At 43.7% G+C, this 25,240-nt stretch overlaps 1 protein-coding gene across 2 annotated transcripts in view; it reads left to right on the top strand.

Moving 5' to 3' along the window:
- The first annotated feature begins 23,185 nt into the window (after positions 1 to 23,185).
- Positions 23,186 to 25,240, top strand: part of Usp6nl (USP6 N-terminal like) — a 147,190-nt gene continuing 145,135 nt past the window's right edge. Inside the window, exon 1 of one of the 2 annotated variants that reach the window (XM_028891612.2) lies at positions 23,186 to 23,252. The gene's annotated coding sequence lies outside the window, so the exon portion shown is untranslated. Of the gene's footprint in view, positions 23,253 to 23,687; positions 23,900 to 25,240 lie in introns of those variants that run through there. The other variant, XM_028891606.2, reaches the window with a different exon arrangement.

Raw genomic sequence — 25,240 nt, 5'->3', positions numbered from 1 at the left:
TGGTAAGCCACAAGCCACGTGGCAAGGTATAGATTTATAGAAATGGGTTAATTTAAGATATAAGAACAGATAGCAAGCAGCCTGCCACTGCCATACAGTTTATAAGTAACATAAGTCTCTGTGTGTTTACTTGGGGCACGTGAGTGGGAGAGATTTGTCCCGACTGCCGGCAGGCAGGGACACAGAAAAACTTGAGCTACATATGTACACAATGGAGTATTACTCAGCAGTAAAAAACAATGACATCATGAAATTTGCAGGCAAATGGATGGAACTAGAAAAAAAAATCCTGAGTGAGGTAACCCACACCCAGAAAGACAAACATGGTATGTACTCACTCATAAGTGGATATTAGATGTAAAGTAAAGGATAACCAGGCTACAAACCCCAGAGAAGCTAGGTAACAAGGAGGCCCATCAGAGGGACATGCATGGATAAACCTAGGAAGGGGAAATAGATAATATCTCCTGGGTAAACTGGGAGTGGGTTGTTGGGATGGGGGATGAGAACATGAGGGAATGATGGTCAAGTTGGGGGAAGGACAAAGAAGGAGTGTAGAAGAATTTCTAAATGGTCTTATTAAATAAAAAACATGGAGCCAAATATAGGGGTGAAAGCCTTAGATCAGGGAAATAGGAAGAGCCACCCCTAACCTTACCATACCAACTCTGCAGCTTCCAAATGGGAGTTACTTCCTGTCTATTCTGTCTTTATTGCCTTGCTGTTCTGTCCTCTCATTGGCTCTCTTAGCCCAGCTACCTCACTTCCTCTTCCTACACAGCTCTGTCACTTTCTGTCTGTCTGTACAGACCTTCAGACCTCTATGGTTGGTACTGGGACTAAAGGCGTGTGTCACCACACTTGGCTCTGTTCCCTAGTGTGGCCATGAACACACAGAGATCCTGCCTGCTAAGGGATAGGAATAAGGGCGTGTGCTACCTCTACCTAACTTCTTTGTTTACTTAAAATGGCTTGCTATTTCCTCTGATCTCCAGGCAAACTTTATTTATTAAAGCACAAATAAAATATCACCACATTTCAGCACAAATAAAATATCACCACAAAGGAGAGCAAGGAAAGAGATATCTTGATAGAGGGAGTCATTATGGGGTTAGGGAGAAATCTGGTGCTAGAGAAATTCCCAGGAATCCACAAGGATGACCCCAGCTAAGACTCCAAGCAATAGTGGAGAGGGTGACTGAACTGCCCTTCCCCTGTAATCAGATTGATGACTACCCTAATTGTTATCATAGAACCTACATCCAGTAAGTGATGGAAGCAGATACAGAGATCCACAGCTAAGGACTGGGCCCAGCTCCTGGAGTCCAGTCAAAGAGAGAAAGGAGGCATTATTAGAGCAAAGGGGTCAAGATCATGATGGGGAAACCCACAGAGACAGCTGACCTGTGCTAGTGGGAGCTCACAGATTCTGGACTGACAGCTGGGGAACCTGCATGGGACCAAACCAGGCCCTCTGAATGTGGGTGACAGTTGTGTGGCGTGGGTAGTTGGTGGGATCCCTGACAATGGGACCAGGATTTATCCCTAGTGCATGAACTGGCTTTTTTTTTGGAGCCCATTCCCTATGGAGGGATACCTTGCTCAGCCTTCATGCAGGCAGGGAGAAGGAGTTGGTCCTGACTCAACTTGATATGCCAGACCTTGTTGACTTCCAATGAGAGGCTTTACCTGCTGTGGGACGGTCTGTATGTCAAATTGCTCTGATTGGTCAATAAATAAAACACTGGTTGGCCCGTGGCCAGGCAGGAAGTAGGTGGGACAAGGAGAGAGGAGAATTCTTGGAAGTGGAGGGGTGAGGCAGAGAGACACTGCCAGCCGCTACCATGATCAGCAGCATGTGAAGACGCCGGTAAGCCACCAGCCACGTGGCAAGGTATAGATTTATGGAAATGGATTAATTTAAGCTATAAGAACAATTAGCAAGAAGCCTGCCACGGCCATACAGTTTGTAAGCAATAAAAGTCTCTGTGTTTACTTGGTTGGGTCTGAGCGGCTGTGGGACTGGCGGGTGGCAAAGATTTGTCCTGACTGTGGGCAAGGCAGGAAAACTCTAGCTACATTTACCCTCTCTGAGGAATGGATGGGAATGGGGGAGGGAGGGAGAACTGTGGTTGGTACGTAAAATGAAAAATAAACTTTTAAATAAAAAGAATAGCAAACCAACTAGAAATCAAATGCAAATATAAATAAATAAATAAATAATCTTCCATAGAGATGGAGAGGAGATAGAGAAAGTGAGAAAAATCAGGAGAATGAGTGAATTTGTCTTAATTAAGCATTAATTTTAAAAATCTTAGGTCCACGTTACCCATTTGAAGCATACAGCTCAGCAGTGTTAAATGTAATCCTATTGTTGTATAAACAATATTCAGAACTTTTCCATCTCGCCAACTAAAAGTCTGTACCTATTAAACAATAACCTCACCTCTAAACAGTTACCCTACCTCTGAACAACAACCCCACCTCTGAACAATAGCCCCACCTCTGAACAATAGCCCCACCTCTGAACTATAGCCCCACCTCTGAACTATAGCCCCACCTCTGAACTATAACATGTCCTCTAGTTCCTGGTCCTCTACCTTCTGTCTATCAGTCTGACAACTCTAGGCACCTCATCTAAGAGGATTATGGAGTGTTTGGACTGTGACTGGCTTTTTTTCACTGAGCACATATGCTCAAAGATCATCCATGATGTAGCACATATAACATTGTCTTCACAATTAGTATAAGCAACAAATACTTTTAGGAATGAATCCTTTTTTTTTTTTCCCCAAGACAAGGTTTCTCTGTGTAGCTTTGGTGCCTTTCCTGGAACTCACTCTGTAGCCCAGGCTGGCTTCGAACTCACCAAGATCCTCCTGCCTCTGCCTCCTGAGTGTTGGAATTAAAGGCGTGTGTCACCACCACCTGTTTTTTTTTGGGGGGGGTTGTTTTTTTTTAATGTGGAGTATTGCATGATGATGGAATTCCTGCCTAGCAAAGCATTGCTGAAGTAAATAAAGAATTGAATAGATATCTATGAAAAAGTTAGAATCAGTGAGAAAACTTTTGTACAGAGTCATTTTGGTGATTCATTAATAAAACATAAAATCAAACAATGAGTATTGCTGTAATACCTTTGATTGCCTTAGTTTCCCCTACGTGTTTGTTAAGTTTCGAAAGACAATGTCCCCCATGGTCACAAATACAGCATAAACATTTAGATTTATGAGAAAGGCTCATCAAAGTTATATAATCACTGATTCTGTGAGTTAAGATTTGGTTTAAAAACCCAACTAACAGTCATTAAAAGCAAGATAAAATGATATTTTTTCTCAGATGTTACAGAAACCAAGGGTAAGCCATCTGGTCCAGTGTGATGCCACCCTGTTGTAAATGTCCCACCTTTCTTGTGTTTCCCCTTTCATATACTGAGAGCTCCTGCAGAGGCCGGATGTTTGCTAGAGGGCTCACTAGGGTGTCTGCATTTCTGATTCAAAGAGGGAGAAAGGCCAGAGTAAACAAGAAGCTTGAATCCATGCTTCATTTGTGTTCCATTGGCCACTCCTCAATCGGAAGGTCCGGAACTGTATTGTTTTGCCTGGATATGATGCTGATGTCACTATAACATCCCAGGAAGGAAGAAGAAGATGATCAATGCAGGCACCTTGCAGCCTTTGACTCAGACCAATGAGTTCTTGACTAATATCCAATGAAAACTTAATTAGCTTTTACCTGTGGATATATTTTACCTGTGAATATTTCTCTAGTAGATGTGAAAAAAGTGGACGTTATTAATCACTGACCATGGACATTTTGAAGTTCCTAGTTTTGAGTATCTTAGTCCTAAAGAAAGTGGTTATATTTAATTTTTTTCTGTTTTTGAGAATCTCATACATATATACAATGAAATATGGTGGTATTTACCCTCTGTTTTCCTCTCCAACTCACTAGCATGGCCCCTCCCAGCTTCATATCTAGCCATTAAGTCCAGTTAGTCCTGCCCACAAGGGCATGGGTGTGAGGCCATCCACTGGAACATGGGATCCTACCAGTAGCCACATCTTCCATAGAAGGGTTCTACCTCCTTCCCAATCTGTCTGCTGCCACCAGCTCCTCCTCGGTAAGGAATGGGGCCTGGAGGCCTTTTACTCCATCCAAGCCAGGATATTGGCTAGCTTGATTCTGTGTAGGTTTCATAAAGGTAACCACAGCAGCTGTCCACTCATGACTGAAATAGCCATGTCGTGTCTGGAGGGCAGCGTTTGACAGCACCTCTCCCCATCTTTCAGCTCTTCCGTTTTCTTCCCGCCTTCCCTTCTGCAGTGTTCTCAAGCCTTAGTGGTGATGGGATTAATTCAGGTATTCTGTTTAGGCCTGGACGTTAGGTGGCTTAGTCATAGCATTTTGCCCGGCTGTGTATTTCTCTGTTGACTGCTTTCCATGGCAGAGAGAAGCCGTTGAGAGCAGCCAGGCCTTCTCCTGATAACAGGAAACTCTGATTAGTGTTTCACTAAGGATCTCTCTTTGTCTTTTGGAATTAGATGTTGTCTCTGGCCTCTGTCTTGAATGGGCCATGCCATGGTGATTGTACAGTCGCACGGTCACAGTGAAGGACAGTCCAAGGTAAAGACTCACTATATGTGATAACTTCTGGGTCTCTGCTGAAATAGGAAACGGTCTTGTAAGCATTAAGAGCCGTCAGGAAGCCATAAGGGTGGGAATTCTTTCTCAATTTTTCCATACAAGTGTGAAGTTGTAGGTGGGTGGTGGTGGTGGTGCATGTCTTTAATCCCAGCATTTGGGAGGCAGAGGTAGGAGGATCTGTGAGTTTGAGGCTAGCCTGGTCTACAAAGTGAGTTCCAGGACAGCCAGAGCTGTTACATAGAGAAACCCTGTCTTGAAAAACCAAAAGTAAATAAGTAAATAAAAATAAAACAAAAGCAAGCATGAAGTTGTCTGGGGATGAGCTCCCAGGCAATAGAGAAAAATAAACATGGCCTCTTGCATGGAGCTAGGGACGACAGTGGGAAGGAAGCAGCTTGAGTGCTGCCAGGAACCCCTTGGCCTGAGAGTTTCGGCATTACAGCTGAGGGGATAGAGAGGACCTGGGAGTGCTGAGAACAGGTACTTACCAAAGTGATCACAACGCTGTGCTCGGAAAACCATGACTGATAGTTCACGAACTCTTTATCTTATGAATTTGATAATGATAAATCATCAAACAAATCTAAGCAGATGGACCTTTCTAAAACACAATAAACGTGCCTTCTCCAAAAATCAATGCCATAAGAGAAAGGCCAAGGAGCCATCCCAGGCTTAAGAATGCTGAAGAAACATAACTACTAAATTCATTGTGTTATTATGGATTGACTCCTGGAGGGAAATTTTGTTTAACGGGCCTTATTAAAAGCCAAGTGCAGTAATACATGCCTGTAATCCCAGCAGCTGGGAAGTTAAGACAGGATGATTGTGAGTTGGAGGCCATCCTGGGCTTCATAGTCAGACCCTGTTTCAAAACAAAACAGTATGCCTTACTGGGACAAGGGATTTGAATATGAGCTGCTTATTCAACTGCATATTAAATTTCTTGATTTTGATAATTGTCCTGTGGGTATGTTCAAGCATGTGCAAATATTTGTGTGTTAGTAAAGGGGTATGTTGTTAAATTCCTCACAAGTGGTTCAGAACAGCCCTGGCACATAGATCAATGGTAGATCAAAATGTCTGGCATGCATAAAGCCCAGGATTCTATCCCCAACATCACAAGAAAAAGAGGAGTTCATGAGCTATAAGGATGTACCTGGTTTGGTGGAGGGCTTGCCTAGCATGCACAAAGCCCGGGTCTGATCCCTAGCACCACACAAACTGGGCATGATGGTTCACTCCTGTAATCCTAGCATTTGGAAGGTAGAGACAGGAAGGTAAGAAATGTAAGGCCATCCTCAACTGCATTGTAAGTTCAAGGCTAGCCTGGGATAACATCAGATCCTGTTTAAAAACAACTTCAATGCCTCCCACCTCAAGCCCAAAAAACAAAGAAGAGAGAGAGAGAGAGAGAGAGAGAGAGAGAGAGAGAGAGAGAGAGAGAGAGAGAGAGAGAGAGAGAAATCTGATGTGTTAAAATGTTGACACTGTTTGGGTAAAGAATCTATATGGAATTCTTTGTAGCTTTTTCCCCTGAAATTTTGTATGTTTGAAGTTATGCCAAGATAAAATGTTTGAGGGCAGAAAAGAAAAGATAATGCTAATGGGGCATAATTATGAGCAAAGCACAATGATATACATGTATAGAAACATCACGATGAACCCCATTGTATTGTATGCTCAACTTAAAAATTTAAGGAAACATCTTTAGAGAAGGCTTACTGCATGCCGGATATTGCTGTGAGTCAGACAACAAAGATTTTTCAATGTTAACGAAATTCCTGATCTTTATGGGGTTTTCTTCTTGTAATGGGAATAGCAACAACAACAACAACAACAAACTAAGAAAGTAAATATATTGGAAGATGAGAAAAGAAAAGGGGGGGGGGGAGGAGTGACATGCAGAGGTTGATGGAAAATTCTAGAATGAGACCTTGGTGCTTTTATTTTTTTTATTTTATTTTATATTCTAATTATTAAGAAATTTTCTATTCATTTTTACATACCAACAGATCCCCCTCTCCTCCCTCCTGCCCCCAGCCTTCCCCCCAACCTACCCCCCCTTCCCACCTTCTCCAAGGAAAGGTCTCCCATGGGGAGTCAGCGAAGCCTGGTACATTCAGGTGAGGCAGGTCCAAGCCCCTCCCTCCTGCAGCCTTGGTGGTTTTAAACAGGTGGTAGGCTAGGCATGTCTCCTCAGCCTCACCTGTCCAGACATGGTAGAGCTGTGTGTGGATTCTGACCAACTTCATGCTGGGGGCCACCTCATCTTACTGCCTACATTCCATCTCTGACCTCTCTGGAAATGGCAAGGCAGAGGCCACACCCCTCAGTGCCTAGGTTTGTATAGATCTGTTGCACAGTTTATTACATGGCCCTGTAAGGTTAACCTTTGACCATTGAGAGGGGCCGGAGCTGATAGATACATGCTTTCACCTTTTACCTGCAACCTGCCTGTGTCTGCAGGAGGGTCTTGAAAGTCTTCTCAGCTGTTCGTGTAGAGCCCAGTGACCAGTTACCACATCTCTTCATGATTCTTAGTGATGGCTTCCCACCATCACTGCTCATCTCCTCTGCTCTGTCTCTTCTGAGTCCTAGTAATATTCTCATAATGACAGATTCTGCTTTCTGGGCAAACCTAAGCTAAGAGAATGGGCAGTCCCCAGCTCACTGAGATCTTTGAGTGGAAATTTATTTGGTGAGTTAAGTTCTGTTATTGCCGCCTCTTTTGTTGTTGTTATTGTTGAAGAAACACAGTTCTTGGAGGAGATGATGGAACTTGTCCAAGATGGTCTATCACTAAAGGAGCTGGTTGGTCTGACTCTTGCTCATTCTCTGCACCTTCACATTTCCTATCTGTTTTTGCCTATTGCATTTGTGGAGCTGAAAGTTTTCTCAGGTCCTGCCCTGCCCCACAGTCCATGTTCCTATGGTCTCACTTGGCCCCAAGGCCCCTCAGCTGCTTACAAAATAATCATTCAGAGGCTTAATATGAATTATCAACTGTATGGCCTATGGCAGGCCTCTTGCTAGCTAGCTCTTACAGTTTAACTCAACCCATAACTATTAATCTATGTAGTGCTACGTGTTCCATGGCTTTACCTGTTGCTTCTAGGATGGAAGTCTAGCATCTCTCTCACTCTGCCTTTCTCTTTCCTGTCTCTGTCCTTGGATTTCCCGCCTGCCTCTAAGCTGCCTTGCCATAGGCCAAAACAGCTTATTTATTAACCAATGGGAACAACATATATTCACAGCACATTTGTTGATGCCATTTTAATTAATTAATTAATTGTGCATATGTGTGTGGACATAGGTGTGCTACAATGTGTTTGTGTGTCAAAGCTGGAGGACATGCTGTAGGAGCTGTTTCTCTCCTTCCATCACATGGGTCTCTGGGGTTACTCAGGAGGCCAGGCTTGGCCTTACTCACCGAGTCACTGTCATTTTGAAACAAGATTTTGCTCGGTAGCTTTGGCTGGCCTCAAATCTATGATCCTCTCCCTCCCTCTGGGTGCTGGGGTTATAGGCAGGTTACCACCATGCTTGGCTATTAATGTCATTAAATTTTTTCAGGTTATTTAGTTTTATGTGCATGAATGTCTTGCATGCCTGTATGTCTGTGTACCCTGTGTGTGCCTGGTGTCCACAGAAGTCAGAAGAGGGTGTCAGATCCCCTGAAACTGGAATTATGGATAGTTGTGAGCTATCATATGGGTTCTGGGAACCCAATCCAGGTCCTCTGCAAAAGCAGCAAGTTCTCTTAATCGCTGAGCCATCTCTCCAGCTTCCTTAATGTCATTTTAAAAGTTTCAATATCTATCAAGTATGTCAACAGGAACTTAAGGTGTGTGTGTGTGTAGCAGGAATCTTAAAAGTTCTTATTAATAAAATCAAATCTGAGGCCAGTTATTGGAGCAAACACTGGAAAATCAATGAGCCAGAACAAGCCACAGCTACCTCACCTCGCCGGATCCTCAGCTGGTCTTGTTTCCTCAGACTGGAGGCTTCTAAGTCCTCATCCAGAATGGGTCTCAGCTGAATTGCTGCTCAAAAGCCTGAATGCTTAATCAGGCCAAATGCTTCTAGTTTCTGGTCTTCATGCCTTATATACCTTTCGGTTTTCTGCCTCACTCCCTGGGATTAAAGGCTCGCTTTCTGGGATTAAAAGTGTGAGTCACCATGCTTGGCTGTATCCTTGAACACATGGATTTCTGCCTCTGGAATGCTAGGATTAAAGGTGTGTGCTACTACTGCCTATCCTCTATGTTTAATATTGTGGCTGTTCTGTCTCTGACCCCAGATAAGTTTATTAGGGTGCACAATATTTCGGGGAACACAATACCACCGTGTGTGTGTGTGTGTGTGTGTGTGTGTGTATGTGTGTGTGTGTGTGTGTGTGTGTGTGTGTGTGTTGAGATATCAGTGTTAGGGAAAATTAATAATGAGAATCATGATATTAGTGATTATAAGAACCCTGTTGAAGTTAGGATGGGCTAAGTTCTTCTATGTTAACAAATAGTCCCCAAATTTTAGCAGCAAAAGAGGATTAGGCTTTCTTTATGTTGTACTTTAGAATAGTCATTGCAAAATAATTGGGGTTTTCTACCACACACACTGCTTTGTAATTGATGCTGAGAGATCTGCCACCATCTGGAGCATGCCTGGTTATTGGGACAGAGAGAATACTCTGGATAGTTTCATACTACCATTCAGTGTTCTGCATAAGAAGTCACATATGCCACGTTCTGTTCACAACAGAGCAGACAGGATAACACGCAACCCAAGGTGGCTAGCAAGTGGTCCCACCGTCTGTGAGCAAGGCAGAAAGCCAGAAGTATTTGCAGAGCAGTACTGCCAACCACAGGAAACCCAAGGGGAAATGAAACCCAGAAGACAGATGTAAGTTCTCCATGCCCGGCACCTTGTCCTCCACCACATTCTTCTCTTAGACATGAGGAAGACAGGAACTCTTAGGTTTGGGTGTGTATAAACACATATACACACACTTTTAATTGTAATCTTCTGTTTATTTAAAAACAAATGGGGCCAGAGAGATGGCTCGGAGGTTAAGAGCATTAACTGCTCTTCCAGAGGTCCTGAGTTCAATTCCCAGCAACTACATGGTGGCTCACAGCCATCTATTATGAGATCTGATGTCTTCTTCCGGTGTGCAGGCATACATGCAGATAGAACACTGTATACATAATAAATAGATAAATCTTTAAATGAAACAAAACAAAAGCCACCAACAACAAATAAAACAAGACAAAACAAATGTAGTTCAGTTGATTGATCACCATATAAGCCAGGCAGGTGACACGTGCCTGGAATCCTAGTGCTTGGGAAGTAGATGTAAGGGGAGCAGAAGTTAAAGGTAATCCTTGGCTATATGGTGAGTGTAAGGCCAGGTTGGGCTATATAAGGGACCCTATTATACAAAATAAAAATAAAACTATTGGACAAATATTTTGCTGAGGATGACTTCTTAGATTAATCATCAATAATGTCCAGATAAAAACACAGGCTTCAACACTGCTAGGATAAATGTTATTTTCCACCTTCAGCAAAGTTGTGTTTCTTTTAATACATCCTGTTTACTCTGAAGACACTCCGAGTTATCTATGCAGAAACAAGACATGAGGGTTACCACTAGTCTTAGCTCTGTCAGCCACGATTTTAAGTTGGTCTACCGGGGCAAATTTTGTGATATTTCACAATCTTGATACAACAGAAGTGAAAAGGAGAAGTTTTATACCAATTTGTTCCTTTGCTCTAGATTCTGCAACATTTGAAAAGGTTGATCTTGAACTCTTCTCTGGAAAGGGTATTTATGCTATTCCTTGGGAACTGGCTTGATGTGAGTGTCACACATATATCTGCAATTAGCCGCCCTTTAGCTGGATGGCATCCTCTCAGCCTCTTGGCAGTGATGTCATATTGGAATCTATTGAAGAGAGTTGATGACAGCTGGTTCTCCTTCCTTGCCAGCCTAGCCTGCCACCACATCACACACGAAAATTAAATTGCTCCTGCGCAGCATGCTCGGATCTGCATTATTGCCCCTCAGTACTTCTCCTTTTCTCCTCTGGATATTTAGAAATGACCTATTTCAAAGATTATCCCAGGTAGCACAATCAAACAGATGATATATAATTACCACGGGTGTTTTTTATTTTTCTGCTTTGAAAATATTCCTTCCTCATCTGGGGCACTACGGGTCTCTCATAAATTCCGCAGAATAATGCAAGTGACATACAACACACGCCCGTGGTTCTCTGAAGTGTCTTCTTGCCAGATGGCAAATATATGAACTTGTAATGTGTCACGAAACCTGGGAAGAACACACAGGGCAAGAAGCACTCATTCTAAGTCTTTGTTGGAGACCAACAGACTAGCTTATGATAGAAGATTATCAACCAAAGTCCTCCTAGATGTTCTCTGAATTTGATTGTTATTTACTCAGCCCACCAGTCATTTATTGACAGCTTTCCATAGGCTTTATTTTGAACCTACAAGTGGGCAGGTAAAACACATGGTCAGATTTAAACATTAGGAAATACCTGCTGTTGACAGGGGGAAACACAGCTTTAAACTTTTTGTATTGGTACTTTTGTTTTGGTAAGAATCTTTAATGTGAAATTTATCCTCAACAGATTTTGTTTATTGTTGTTGTTGTCTTTTGTTTGTTTTGAGACAGGGTTTCACTATGAAGCCCAGGCTAGCCTTGAACTTGAGCACCTTCTGCTTCAGCCTCCCAACAGCTGGGTTCCTGAGCCCCGGCTTACAGATAGGCCAAGTCCTGGCTCTTGGGTGCTCAATAGGCCTGGCTGAAAGTCAAAAGGGAAGGTAGGTGAGGGAAAGATTTTAAATTACATTTATCTACTCTGTGTGTGTGAAAGAACAACTTAGGTCATAGTTCTCTGTGGTGGTATTCTAATTGTACTGAAATGTGATTTTGATTGTATGTTAATAAATAAAGTTACCCGGGGGTCAGAGCTATTAGAGCCATAGCAAGAGTGTGGCGGTGGTGGCACACGCCTTTTATCCCATAGATCTCTGTGTGTTCAGGGATACAGCCAGCATTGGAGACATATGCCTTTAAGACCTGGGGGGCTGTACATACAGACAGTGACGAGACAGTCACGTGTTTGGGTTTACAACCAATGAGAAGGCAGAACAAAATACTATAAAAAGACGGACAGACAGGATATAGCTTTCTTTCGGGAAGCTGGGATACCGCAGGAGGAAGGGTGAGATTTTAGCTCTGAGCTCTGACCTCTCGGCTTTCTCTTTTACATTGGTTCTGTGTTTCTTATTTAATAAGACTGTTGGTTACATCTACAGTTCTCCATCCCCCTATAAGTTCCACAATAGTGACAGTTCGACTGTGTTACTCCCCACATCGAATAAACAGCTACTGCCCATACAGTACAATACAGATGAGCACCCATTACATACTCAATAACATTTATTGATTGAATGAGCAATGAATATATCTTATTAAATACCAAGATCCAGCATTTAGTGAATTAAAAATAATACCTCACCAATTTTAGAGCAATTTTATTTTTTCACCGAGAGTAAGTCATATTCTTTTTCTATCTGTTGCCTAATGAACTAAATCTAAACTCCTTACTCAGGCATTTGAAGAAGTCCATGAGGTGCTCTCAAGTTACCCTCCTAGGACTGCTAATTTTCACCTGACACCAGTGGTCCAGTTAAAGTGGACATTAATCTCTATTTTTGTAAAAATGGATGGCCTGAACACTCTTCTGCCACATGACCAGGTAATCCCATCTCTTCTGTGAAGACCTACCTCTTCAGTGACCTTGGGGAACAGAATGCTGGCTCCTTAATATCCTTGTCTTTCCTTTTTTTAATCATTTGCCCCGTTTACCATTTGAGAACCATGTGTGGAAGAAGCCGGACTCCAGCTGTCAATGCAGGAAGAAGAGAGTCATTAGCAGAAACTTACATTGTGACCATTGATATCCATGCAGGGATGGGGGTCGTTTCCTACCAGAGTCCAAACAGGCAAACCTTGGCTGGGAGCTGGCTGCTTTTTCTGGATGAGGTAGAGGAGGCCTAGGACTCTGGAAATTGTTGGCAGCCATCTTGGGTGGGTGGAAAGGAAAAACACAGGCAGAGGAAGAAGCCGATGCAGACTCAGAATTCATGAAACACACTGGTGTTGTTCACCAGCCAGCTTTGCTGGTAGATGTGTCTGAGGTGGTTCTGTTATGAATTACAATTCTACGCCTTTTATCTCATAAACTGGTGGTTCAATGTCTGGTCTCAGCCTTTCTCACAGCGCGTTCTGTGTACTTCCTGCTTGTACATAGGACTAATATGTGACGTGAATAGATATAAATACAGATTGTGGTAGAATCCACTACAGTAACTTGTTCATATTCTTGGCTAACCAAACTCATTTATTGAAGAAACAGTGTCAAGAGTGGATAAATTCTTGTGGTTATAAAGTTAATCTGGGCCAATAGGTTTACCTTATATTTATGGAAGATATATAACTTAAAAATTTATATTAATATAAGGGTCCAAACCATAAAACTTTAAAAAGAAAATGTAGAGATATTCATTACTTTGGATTGGCAATAGACAAATAAAAGTGATGCTAAAAATACAATAAAAGAAAAAATTAGAGAAATTGGATATCAGAAAAATTTAAAAATATGTTCATCAAAGGACATTATCAATAAAAATGAAATAGTAAACTGTTGAATGAGATAAAATATTCGCAAATCATATATGTGATAAGTGGATCTATAAGGAACATTTATAACTCAATAAAAATTTGAACAACCCAATTAAAAAAATGATCAAATGACCTGAATAGACAGTTTTCCAAAAAAGTTATGCAGAGCAGGAATATGCACATAAAAGATAATCAACATTATTTGTTATTAGGGAAATGCAAATCAAACCACAAGATGCCACTTCGTGCTCACAGGGATGGCTATAATCATGAAAGCAGAAAATAACAAGTGTTTATGGAGAATGTGGAGAAATTGGAACCCTTGTGCACAGTTGGTGGGAATGTAAGTCATTGTCAAAACAGTTTGGTGCCTCCTTAAACAGTACTTCCTTAAACATAGAATTACAATAGGGCCTGCAATTCTACTCCTAAGCACATTCCTGAAATAATGAAAAAGAATTACTCAAGCAAATACATACATGTTTATAATAGCAGTTTTCATGATAGCCCAAAGGTGGGAAAACCCAAATGGTTAGCCATACATGTACTAACCAATTGTGAAATGTATAACTATCCATGTAAAGGAAGTATCAATACGCGCTATAATTTCTATGAACTCCAAAGACATGTTAGCAAAAGAAACGATAGATGCCGGGCGGTGGTGGCGCATGCCTTTAGTCCCAGCACTTGAGAGGCAGAGCCAGGCGGATCTCTGTGAGTTCCAGGCCAGCCTGGGCTACAGATTGAGTTCCAGGAAAGGTACAAAGCTACACAGAGAAACTCTGTCTCAAAAATCAAAAAGAAAAAGAAAAAGAAAAAGAAAGAGGAAAAGGAAACGATAGACACAAGGTCCCACATCACAGGACTGCATTTATATAGAATATTCCCGGGTTTGTCTATAGAAACAAAGTAGATTAGTGGTTGCCAGGACCTATGTTTGAGTGGGAAAAGAGAGTACAGGTTTAATGAGCATGAGGTACAGGGTTTCTCTTGGGGGTAATGAAAGCATTTGAGAATTGGAGGAAGTAGCCATACAATATCATGGATGCACTAAACACTACTGAGAAGTTCACTTGAAATAGTTGACTTTATGTCACATGACTTTCAGCTCAATGACAGTAACAATGTGTTTGTGACTGAGTTAGCATGAGGAAAGCATAGTGACATAGCTCACACTCAGCTTCTGAGTAGTTTCCAAAATTGCATTACTAATATCCTGACTCTTTGCTAAAGCAGCAAATTGGAAGTGGCAGAAAGTGTGTTACCTGAAACATAGGGTATGGTCTACTGTGGTAGAGAAGATGGGCAAAGCTTTAAACACCATTCCATCTCATAGTGACAAGTTTGGTTTTTCATGCATTGTGGTGGTTTGAATGGGTATGCACCCCATAGACTCATGTATTTGAGTGCTTGGCCCATAGAGAGTGGCACTATTAGGAGATGTGACCTTGTTGAAGGAAATGTGTCACTGTTGGGGTGGACTTTGAGGTCTCCTATGTTCAAGCTATTCCCAATGAGGCACTCATTCTCCTTCAGCAGATCAAGATGTTGAACTCTCAGCTCCTTCTCCAGCATCTTTTGTCTTTCTGCGTGCCATCATGCCCCACCCCCATGATGACAATGGACTAAACCTCTGAAACTGTAAGCCAGTGCCAATTAAATGTTTTCCTTTATAAGAGTTGCTGTGGTCATGGTGTCTCTTTACAGCAACAGAGACTCTAAGATATGGATCATGATTTCATTTTAGTCCTGGTAAATGTATCAGTTATTGAGTCTTGATTGGTGATAGGATATTTGCTGTTAGTACAGCCAACATTTCTAACACATAATAATTTCCCTTCTCAACAAAGGGAGTAGGCATTGGGCCCAGAGCCTTCTTACTAGCTAGTTTTAATGTTATTTTATTTTCAGTGTGTTCATTTTAATTTTTTATCCTCCATTTATATGACATGACGTTTGTGTTCTACTGTTATGATTTGCATTTTACCTTAGATATTTATTCAAAATTTTCTCTATGAACTTATTTACATAGGAATGAGTCAACTTAAAGGAAGGCAATTAAATAATATAAATTGAATGGAATTTTTTGAGGGGAGAGTTATTTGGTCTTGAAATGTTAAATGGGATGTGGAATAGCAAAACATTTTTTTATTTGACACACAAATTCATTGATGGGCAACTGAACTTCTTTTTAACCATCTGCTCTAGGTGTGGAATACAGAATCTCTCCCCATGCAGCTGCAGACACATCAGGTAGCACCTCACTCTCGGAGATTTTATGGAAAATAGTGGGGCTGAAGATTGGGCATGTGTGTGCTTAGCACATGAGGGTCCAGGTTTGTACCCTAGCACTGCAAGAAACAAACAAACAAACAAACAAACCAACAAACTGCTCTACCAATATAAACTGCTTCACTCAGACACTATTTATGCTGGGTGTTGAGTGAATCAGAAAGGCTGGGCACTCAGGAGCTATGATTCCTCATGTTCCTCAGCAGTACAGTTCTGATTAGTATAGAGTCCCCATGGCATCTGGAAGGCACAAGGACACACCATTGTTTCTGCAGCAGCTGGCCCGAGGGGTTTGGCAGATGTGCATTTTCGGAATGAAGCTAGCTAGACCCCAGTACACCAGCACACATCCCTGGCAGTCACCAGCTGCTAAGTTGCAGGGCAGACAATGTATGGTCAGTGATGACATGGACAGTAACGATCTGCCATTTGCAGTGACTTTTGATCTGGATGCAGTAGCTTCCTAAGAGGCTTCACAGCTAATTACTGGAAAGTTTTGGCCTTTCTTACCCTTCACCCTTCTACACATTCCAAAGACTCCAGATGCCTCTGATTCTCTATATCAAATGCCATTCTGCTGTTGATAATTTGGAGTAACTTTTTTTTTTCTGACTAAATCCTTTTTGAAATATTATTTCCTTTGAATTTAGGAAAAAAATAACCTTGTATCTGAATAGTCTTACAGTAATTGTGGATGTTTGCTGAGTGTTCACTACTAGCCACTGGGCTAAGCATTTTGCATGCATGATCTTAGCTCTGTAAAGGGCCTATGAGAAGTTTCCATCACTATCCTCATTTTTTGCAGAGGAGCGAGATGAGGCCCAGGGTCACACAGCCACGCCAAGTCTCAGAGCTGACAAGCAGCTGAGCTGCAGGATTTGATTCTGGGGCTCTGACTCCAGAGATTGTGATTAAATACACTCAAATTTTGCAGCAAAATGAAAACCCACATTAAGATAAGAAGTATAAATAGCCAGGCATGGTGGTGCATGCCTGTAATCCCAGCATTGAGGAACCTGAGGCAGAAGAATAGCTTTGGAGTCTGAGGACAACTTGGGCTACAGAGGAGTTCAAGGCCAGCCTGAACTATACAGCTAGCTTCTGCCTAGAAACCAAAACCAAAGTTCCAAACCAACACCATCCCCAAAGAAGAACCAAGAACAGTCATTATTTAGCTGCTAAACATATAAAAAATGTTTTGATTTATAGAGTTTTGTGGATTTCAAAATTACAGATTAAGAATTATGAACCTGTGATTTTCGTAGTGTATTAGCAAACAGAAAGAACACGCAAGGCAGATTAAAAAGTCATTTTTTTTTTCTTCATCTCTATCCTCATTTTCAAGAGTCTTGAGCCTGGCTGCTTGCAACCCTTATGTCTTTTCCTTTTTAGTCAGAGGAGGCTGTCAAGGACTTATTTCATGTCTGAGTCAAATGTAATTGAAAGTACTGTGTATTTACTTTGATCAAGGTCATTATGTTGCTTCACACAGTCCAATAATGTATCATCCCACCTCAAATCAGAGAACCAGACAAAATTAGAAACTTCTCAGTAAAAGAAGGTGCCCTTGAATTCCCCAGAATCCACAGTTGTTTACCCTGTTTTCATAGCTTGACCTATGTCCATGGCACTTCGGCTAACTTTGATGATACTATTTTGTTATTAACACTTTAGGTGAAATATGGCTAAATATAGTTTTAGCACTATATTCTTTTTTGTGAGTGTGCTTATGGGTGCATGTGGGGGGGGGACGATCCCTGCACAGTGTGTGAGTGTGCTTATGTGTGCATGTGTGTGTGTGGACTCATGCACAGTGTGTGAGTGTGCTTATGTGTGCATGTGTGTGTGTGGACTCATGCACAGTGTGTGAGTGTGCTTAGGTGCAGGTGTGGGGGGGGCTCTTGCACAGTGTGTGAGTGTGCTTAGGTGCAGGTGTGTGTGGGGACTCTTGCACAGTGTGTGTGTGTTTATGGGTGCATGTGTGTGTGGGGACTCCTGCACAGTGTGTGAGTTTGTGTGTTTATGGGTGTGTGTGTGTGTACTTCTGCACAGTGTATGAGTGTGATTGTGGGTACATGTGGGGGGGGGACTCATGTACAGTATATGAGTGTGCTTGTGGGTGCATGTGTGTGGGGACTTATGCACAGTGTGTGAGTGTGCTTAGGTGTGCATGTGTGTGTGTGGACTCATGCACAGTGTGTGAGTGTGCTTAGGTGCAGGTGTGTGTGGGGCTCTTGCACAGTGTGTGAGTGTGCTTATGGGTGCATGTGTGTGTGGGGACTCCTGCACAGTGTGTGAGTTTGTGTGTTTATGGGTGTGTGTGTGTGTGTGTGTGTGTGTGTGTACTTCTGCACAGTGTGTGAGTGTGATTGTGGGTGCATGGGGGGGGACTCATGTACAGTATATGAGTGTGCTTGTGGGTGCATGTGTGTGGGGACTTATGCACAGTGTGTGAGTATGTGGAGGCCAGTGGTTAACCTTGGATGTTACTCCTCAGGACCTATTCACCTTGCTTTGTTGGAGACAAGGGTCTCAAATTGTCCTGGAGCTCCCTGATTGGGCTAAGCTGGCTGACCAGAAAGCCCCAGGGATCTGCCAGTCTCCAGCTTCCCAGTACTGGGATTGTAAGAATGTGTCACCATGCCTGACTTTTTCACAAAGGTTCTGGTGATTGAAATTGGGTTTTCACACTTGTGTGGCAAATACTTTGCTGACTGAGCCATTCATTCTTAATATATTTATTGTGCTATTCCTGCAGGTTTGAGACAAACAACACTAAACTATAGGTGGAAGTCTCTGTCCCACCAGCAACTCCCAAATACCCAGTAGCCACTTCCTGAACTATCACACAGAGGCTTATATTAATTATAAATGCTCGGCCTGTAGCTCAGGCTTGTTACTACCTAGCCCTTACACTTAAATTAACTCATAATTCTTATTTATGTTTAGCCACATGCCTTGGTACCTTTTCTCAGTATGACATTCTTATCTTGCTTCCTTTGTGTCTAGCTGGTGAATCTTGACTCTGCCCTTCTCCTTCCCAACATTCTTAGTTTGGTCACCCTGCCTATACTTCCTGCTTGGCTACGGGCCAATCAACGTTTTACTAAACCAATTGAAGCGACAAATCTTTACAGTGTACAAGAGGATTATCCCACAGCACTAAACTCCATTTCTAAAGACAACAATTTGTTACTGTTCTATGGTTCCCCTGTCTGCCTAGGCTCAATGGAAAGGTTACCACTAAGAGTTTCTCAGGGTGTTGTTCAGCTGGAACTCCAAGCATGCAATGGCCAGCAGTTGAGGTTGGCTGCTGTTGGCAGTGGGCTCAGGTGAGGCTGGCTATCTAGTATGCCCTGTGCAATCTGCCTAGGTTTCTTACCTGACAGTATTTGAATTCTGAGAGAAAGTACACAAAATATTTCACAGACCCAGATAGAAACCTTGAGCCTTCTTCTTTTCTCGCTTTAGAAATCGCTTGCCTCATTTCCACCAAACTCTTTTTAGGGGATAAAAGTGTGTCACAGGGCCATTGCAGATATAAAAGGAGTGTCACTGACAGTGTGTGAACATTGGTGTGCATGGTTCATTGGGAGGTTTCCTGGTAAAACTACCATACAACATACATAGAGTTTAAAAGTCAATTAAAATTTTATGTACATGAAGGCTGATGCTTTATCACCCTGAAATGAAGACAAAATGACATAAAATTACATTTTAATTTTTCAATATCTTATATATGTATGCATTTTAGTATTTAAATTCCATCCATTTAATGAAACTTTGAAAAAATAAATAATAGGGGCTGATGAGATGGCTTCATAGATTGAAGCTCCAGCTGTCAATCCTGATGACCTGGGATCAAGCCCTGGGACCACACGGTAGAGGAAGACAACTGAGTCCTGAAAATCATCCTCTGAGTGCTACACTTTTGCCATAATGAATAAAATACATGCAATAAAAGTAATGGCATCAAAAGCCAGGCATGGTGGCACACACCTTTGGCCCCAGCACTTGGGAGGCAGAGGCAGTCAGGTCTCTGTGAGTTCAAGGCCAGCCTGGTCTACAAAGTGAGGTCCTGGACAGCCAGAGCTTCACAGGGAAACCCTGTCTCAAAAACTCAAACCAAAACCAAATAATAAAATAATAATAATGATAATAATAACAATGGCATCGCATCTGAGAGGTGACTGAAGGGAAGCTGGAGTGTGGCAGATGGAAGCTCAGCTGACAGAAAGTCTTCCAGAGCTAGGAAGACATGACGACACACCTGAAAAATGATCCAGACTCATTATAGATTTCTGGTGGCCCATGATAACTGTTTTACTGTAATCAGGAACAGAATGGCTGTTAGAATTCTGCCCTCACTCCAGCTGCATGACCGCACATGCGCAGTTCAGAAGTTAAGCAAAGGGTCTTGCGTCTTACATCATCAGGGGTGACCATGTAAGCGCAGTGTGGTTGCACAATCCATGCATGTGTGGCTTGGCTCTGTAAGCCCATCTGCACCTTAAAGAGCCCTGACTCAGACCCCACCCCTCTGTTCTGCTCTCTCTCTCTCCCCTCCATCTTCCCTCTCTCTGCAATGCTTTCCTCCCCAGGCCTGGTTCTCTTGTCGCCCCTCCCCCAATAAAGCTCTAAAACTGGGTTCTAATACTAATACTGGGTTCTGTCGTGACCATGACCTTTCCACGCGGTAACCAGCGCTGACACTGGTGCCGCTTATCATTCATTTCAGTGGCTATGAGCACAGAGCAAAGGAGATAGTGAGAGGCAACTTCAGCAGTTGTAAAGGAGTCACTCCTAAACTTTTTTTTGATCACAGATCTGTTTGAGCATGTGAAAAAATTAGGAACTTCTCTTTATACATAAAAACATCGGGTATTGATACACCTTTGTGTCCTTTCCTACTGACATTCTTTCCTTACTCCCCATTTCTTCTCTTTTCATTCTTTCTATATTTTATTCAGAGGGAACTGACTCTGGCCAGAGAGCGAACTAGACTAAAGAACAGAATAGGACAGAAGACAGACAAGTTCCCCAATCTCATGGAACGTGTGTTCTTTTTTTTTTTTTTTTTTTTGAGACAGGGTTTCTCTGTGTAGCTTTGCGCCTTTCCTGGGACTCACTTGGTAGCCCAGGCTGGCCTCGAACTCACAGAGATCCACCTGGCTCTGCCTCCCGAGTGCTGGGATTGAAGGCGTGCGCCACCACCGCCAGGCGGAACGTGTGTTCTTAAGATAGGGAGATCTCCAAAGTCTCTTAGAATGCCAATAAGTAAGCCCATCTTAGATCGTTGTAACAAACTGTATGCAACATCTTACGTGCAATTATATTATCATAATCCATCCATGGAGTCTTCCTTTTGGCTCTGCCATCAATACTTTCTCTTTTAAACTGAAGGACTCTTTTTTTTTTTTTTTTTTTAAGAAAAAAATATGAGCCATGTGGATGTGGCTTTTTCATTGACATTTGGTCCACGGGTGTTGACTGATCTGCTTTATATGTTATTTGCTTTCACCATGATGAGTTACATACAGTGGCATTAGATCTGACTTCTCTAGTCAACAGAACATTCCTAGGGAATTTCAGAAATTACTGCAGGCGGTGAGATGAATCATGCTAGGCTTCCCAGAGTCTTCACCCCACCTCCCGCTAAGCAAGTTGTTTATTCTCATCCCCAAAGCTAAGTGGACCGTACAGCCATGGATTCACACTGCAGTCTCAGTTTACAGGAGACTCCAGGAACAGCTCTTTTCGTCCATATTTTTGAAGATGAAAGTAAAGGCTGGATAATTTTTGTGAAAACTTCCCCATGTCCTATATTTTCATGTTCTCCCCACAGACTGTACTCTTGCCTCTAGTTATTATGGCATCTTGTGGGAAATGTAAACATGTACTTTTACCTTTGGCAGCATTCTAAGTATCGTCATTAGGATAAAATAACTTGCAGAAATGAAATGCAAATGTCAATCTCTTTTCCCGTTACGAGACAGGAGAGAGAGTTCTAAATGTTCGGCATTTGTGAAATAGTTTCATTGGAGATACTGTTTATTCCTCTTTTGGAATTTTATCGACAGTAAATTTTTATCCTTTTTTCCCCCTCCCAGTTGAAGGGCATCTTGGTATCTAGCATGTTCGAGAAAATATAATCATGGAGTGAATATAATCTAAATATACATTTTTATGGCAGGGGTTGGCAAACGACTACCCCAAGGCTCAAGTGCTTTTATTTATGCAGTGAAATGCAGCTACCTTCATTATTGACTATATTCCTGAATATTCATATTACAGAGTCAGAGTGCTAAGTCTAAAGCTGGACCAATAGTGCTGACAATTAAGTCCAGAATATAGCACTATCAGACTGATTGACGCACAAAAAATGTGAAACATCTACTTCAGTTTGTGAAACAAGTTTGTGACCAGGGGTGTTCCTCCAACTCATTAGTGCTTTTGTATTTGCAGTGATATTTCTGAATGAGCTCTCTTTTGAGTCTCTGTGGGGTTCCCACAGTATCTTACAGAGATGGTAGTTCAAACACTGCAGTTTCATTCAGGAAGCAGTGTTCGGAGGACTTCTGCAATCTGCACGGTACAATGTGTGTCCAAAGACATGGAAGGGGTGGGTCTTGTCACAGACGGAGAATGCTTTGGAGATTTGCTAACGTCGGAATTCTACACCTTTTGGAGAAATATTGGGGTGTTGATAAATTTCCCACGTCCTTCTTCCATCAAACAGGTTGTGCCGTTTTGTACATATCAGAATAAACAAAACAACAAAACCCCCCAAAAGTAGTATTTGCCAACCAGGTTTAAGTGAGCACCCAAATAAAAGCATACATTTTTATTATCTTATTGTCTTTAAACTGGGAATGCAGATCAATGGAAGTGTGTGTGTGTATGTGCGTATTCAAAAGGCCCTGGGTGCCCCTTGCAGCCCCTGCCTCCCCAACAATGTAAAGTGGTTAATGCGACATTTGAGAGACAGAAGGGCCATAGAAGCCAACCAAGGCCCAATCTATTCACAGGTGTTCAAATCTGCATGCAGAGGAAGGGCCGGCCAGCGGCCTCCCCTTCCTTCTCTTAGGCCCTTAATTGCACACAGCACGCAGTCATGAGTGTCAGGTTTCACCAGCTAGGGAGAGAGTAACAACAGTGCAGAGTTGCCAGCTTTAGTAATTCTAGTTCCTGGAAACTAGAAGCACAGAAGCCTTTTAGTTATTCGCACACCCAAACTTTTGTAGCTTCCATTGAATAAATCATTTAACTGTCAGCAAATTGTAGTGTTGGGAAGTTTACATCATCTTTTTTTACAGCGGCTCTTAATGGACTGTGGAGATTAAAACTCTTGACCATTTCCACGACACACAAAAGAAAGCTGACCTAGAGAAAGATGGGACAGAGATGAACACGAACACGCTTTAGGCAGCAAAAGGCTCGCACACGGTAGCCTACTTAAAAGTTGTGCTGATCATTTGGCATAAATGCCTGGAAATTGACTGTGCGACCTTGTCAGTAACAGCGCCACTCTATTGACAGATTATCACTGTGCACACACTACCAAGCATTCGCTTGCGCAGGGAACAACTCCATGGAGCAGGTACGGTTACCATCCCCCCTTCACGGAAGCGGGGAGAAAGCCAAGTGCAGTGGGCAAGGTCTCAAGGCTGGGAAGCAGTTGGCCCCCAGATGCAAACCGAGCCCCCTGCTCTCCTGCCAGCTCCCAAGTGTCAGACACTGCATTTGGTCCAGAGCCATCTGCAGTTCTGGGGCCCTCCCTGGGCGCTGCCAGGTCCGCACGCCCACCTCGCTTCTTGCAGTGGGGCGGGGGCGGGGGGGGCTCGGCCTCGGCCTGCAGCCCGGCGGGAGCGCGCCCGGCGGGAGCGCGGGAGCAGCGCACGTGCCGCCGGGAAGGCAGGGGCCGCTTGTCCGCGCCAAGATGGCGGCGGCCGCCGCGGCCGCAGCGGCGACTGTTGGCGGCCGGTGAAGCGGGCGGGGCCGGCGGCGAGGAGGCGGGGTCCCGGGCGAGCCGCCCTGGGGAAGGCGGGGGCCGTTTCCATAGCGGCGGCGGCGGCAGCAGGAGGTGTCGCGCCGGGGAACTTCCTGGTTCCCGGGCTCGGCTTCGCCGGGAGCCTCCTGGAAGGGAGACAATGGGGCGGAGGGCACTGCGGTAGCCGCCGCCGCCGCCGCCACCGCGCCGGACCCGCTCGGCCTCCCGCGACTGGCCGCCGCCGGGACCACCCTGAGGTAAACTTCCTTTTCTCCTCGGTCGCTGCTAGAGAGGCTGGCGGGGGTCTAAGGCGAGGGGGCCCGGGACGGAATTGGCCCCAGGCAGCCGGACGCCGCCATTCCCGGCCCCGGGCAGAGGGCACGAGGTGGCGGCGCGGCCTGGACCGAGCCGGGCTCACCGAGAGCTCGCACGCCGCGCCGCGCGCGCCGGGGGTCTGCGGCGTGATTGGCGGGCGGGCGGGCGCGGGGGCCGGGGGCCCGGGAAGGGCCCGGCGCGGCGTGCAGCCCCTCGGGGAGGCGGAACCCTTCGGCCGCCATCCTCCCCCACCCGGCCACCCCCCCGTTGCAAGTTTCGGTCCCCGGGGAGACGTGTCTCCCTCACAAGTTTCAGTTGCGTCCTGCGGGAGCCGCGAGTGGGCAGGACCCAGGCAAACTTCGTTCCTCTGAAACGATTGCCGGGATGCCGCCGCCAGAACTTTGTTTGGAGAGCAGCCTCGGGGGAGGATGGGCGTGAGGGAGGGAATCTGGAAAGCCTGGAAATGTGGGCGCCCTTGCAAAGTTTTGCAGGATAGTTTTGGAGCTCCCGGAGCCCGGTAGTTCGCAGGTGTTTTAATGCCGGCAAGTGAGAGAAGTCTGACTCCATGGTGGCACGTTCATATCAGTTGAACATTGGCTGTCTCTGGGCTGTGCCTACCACCCACCTAGCCACCCTCGTTTTGATCAACAGATACATTTTACTTTTCAAGTTCGCTTACAAGGTGTTAGCTGACATCCCGACATTTTCGAATAAAGCGTGCATTAGTCGAGTCTCCTCATTCATCTCCTCTACCCTGTATGAGTTTTTAGAAGACTTTAATATGCTTTGTGCCTTATGGATTGGAAAGGCTCAGTGAATTGGGCCAGTACCCAGTCTTTAGGAATAATGCCACACGCATGGAAGTAGTAGGGACACTGTCCCAGTATTCTTTCTGGACCAGCTTTCTTTTTTTCTTTTTTTTCCCCCTTTCTTCTCTCTCCCCTTCCCCTCCTCCCGACAGTTAATGTTTCATAGCTTAGAAAAGTTTTGCAGGATGTTTGAGATCACCCTGGTCAACTTGAATCTTTGGAAAGTTTTGGTTAGGGGTTGGAGCGGGGACTAAGTCAGAGTTTAAGTTTTTATTTATTTATTTATTTATTTCCCTTTCTTTGTTATCTTAGGAATCAATAAACTGGCACAGGATGAACAGTGTCTCATCACTTTTCTCCCTAAGACCCTACAATTGACAAAGTATTTTCTAGTTGGTCATAATTTTGTAAGAGAAGTTGTAAGCATGGTGTCGTTCATTTCTTAAGGTGGATGACTGGTCCTAGTCTGTACTC

The sequence above is a fragment of the Peromyscus leucopus genome, chromosome 5 (genome assembly GCF_004664715.2).
Source record: "Peromyscus leucopus breed LL Stock chromosome 5, UCI_PerLeu_2.1, whole genome shotgun sequence".
NCBI classification, from domain to species: Eukaryota; Metazoa; Chordata; class Mammalia; order Rodentia; family Cricetidae; genus Peromyscus; species Peromyscus leucopus.
Note: the sequence above shows the minus strand (reverse complement) of the source record. Positions and strands in the feature narration are given on the sequence as shown.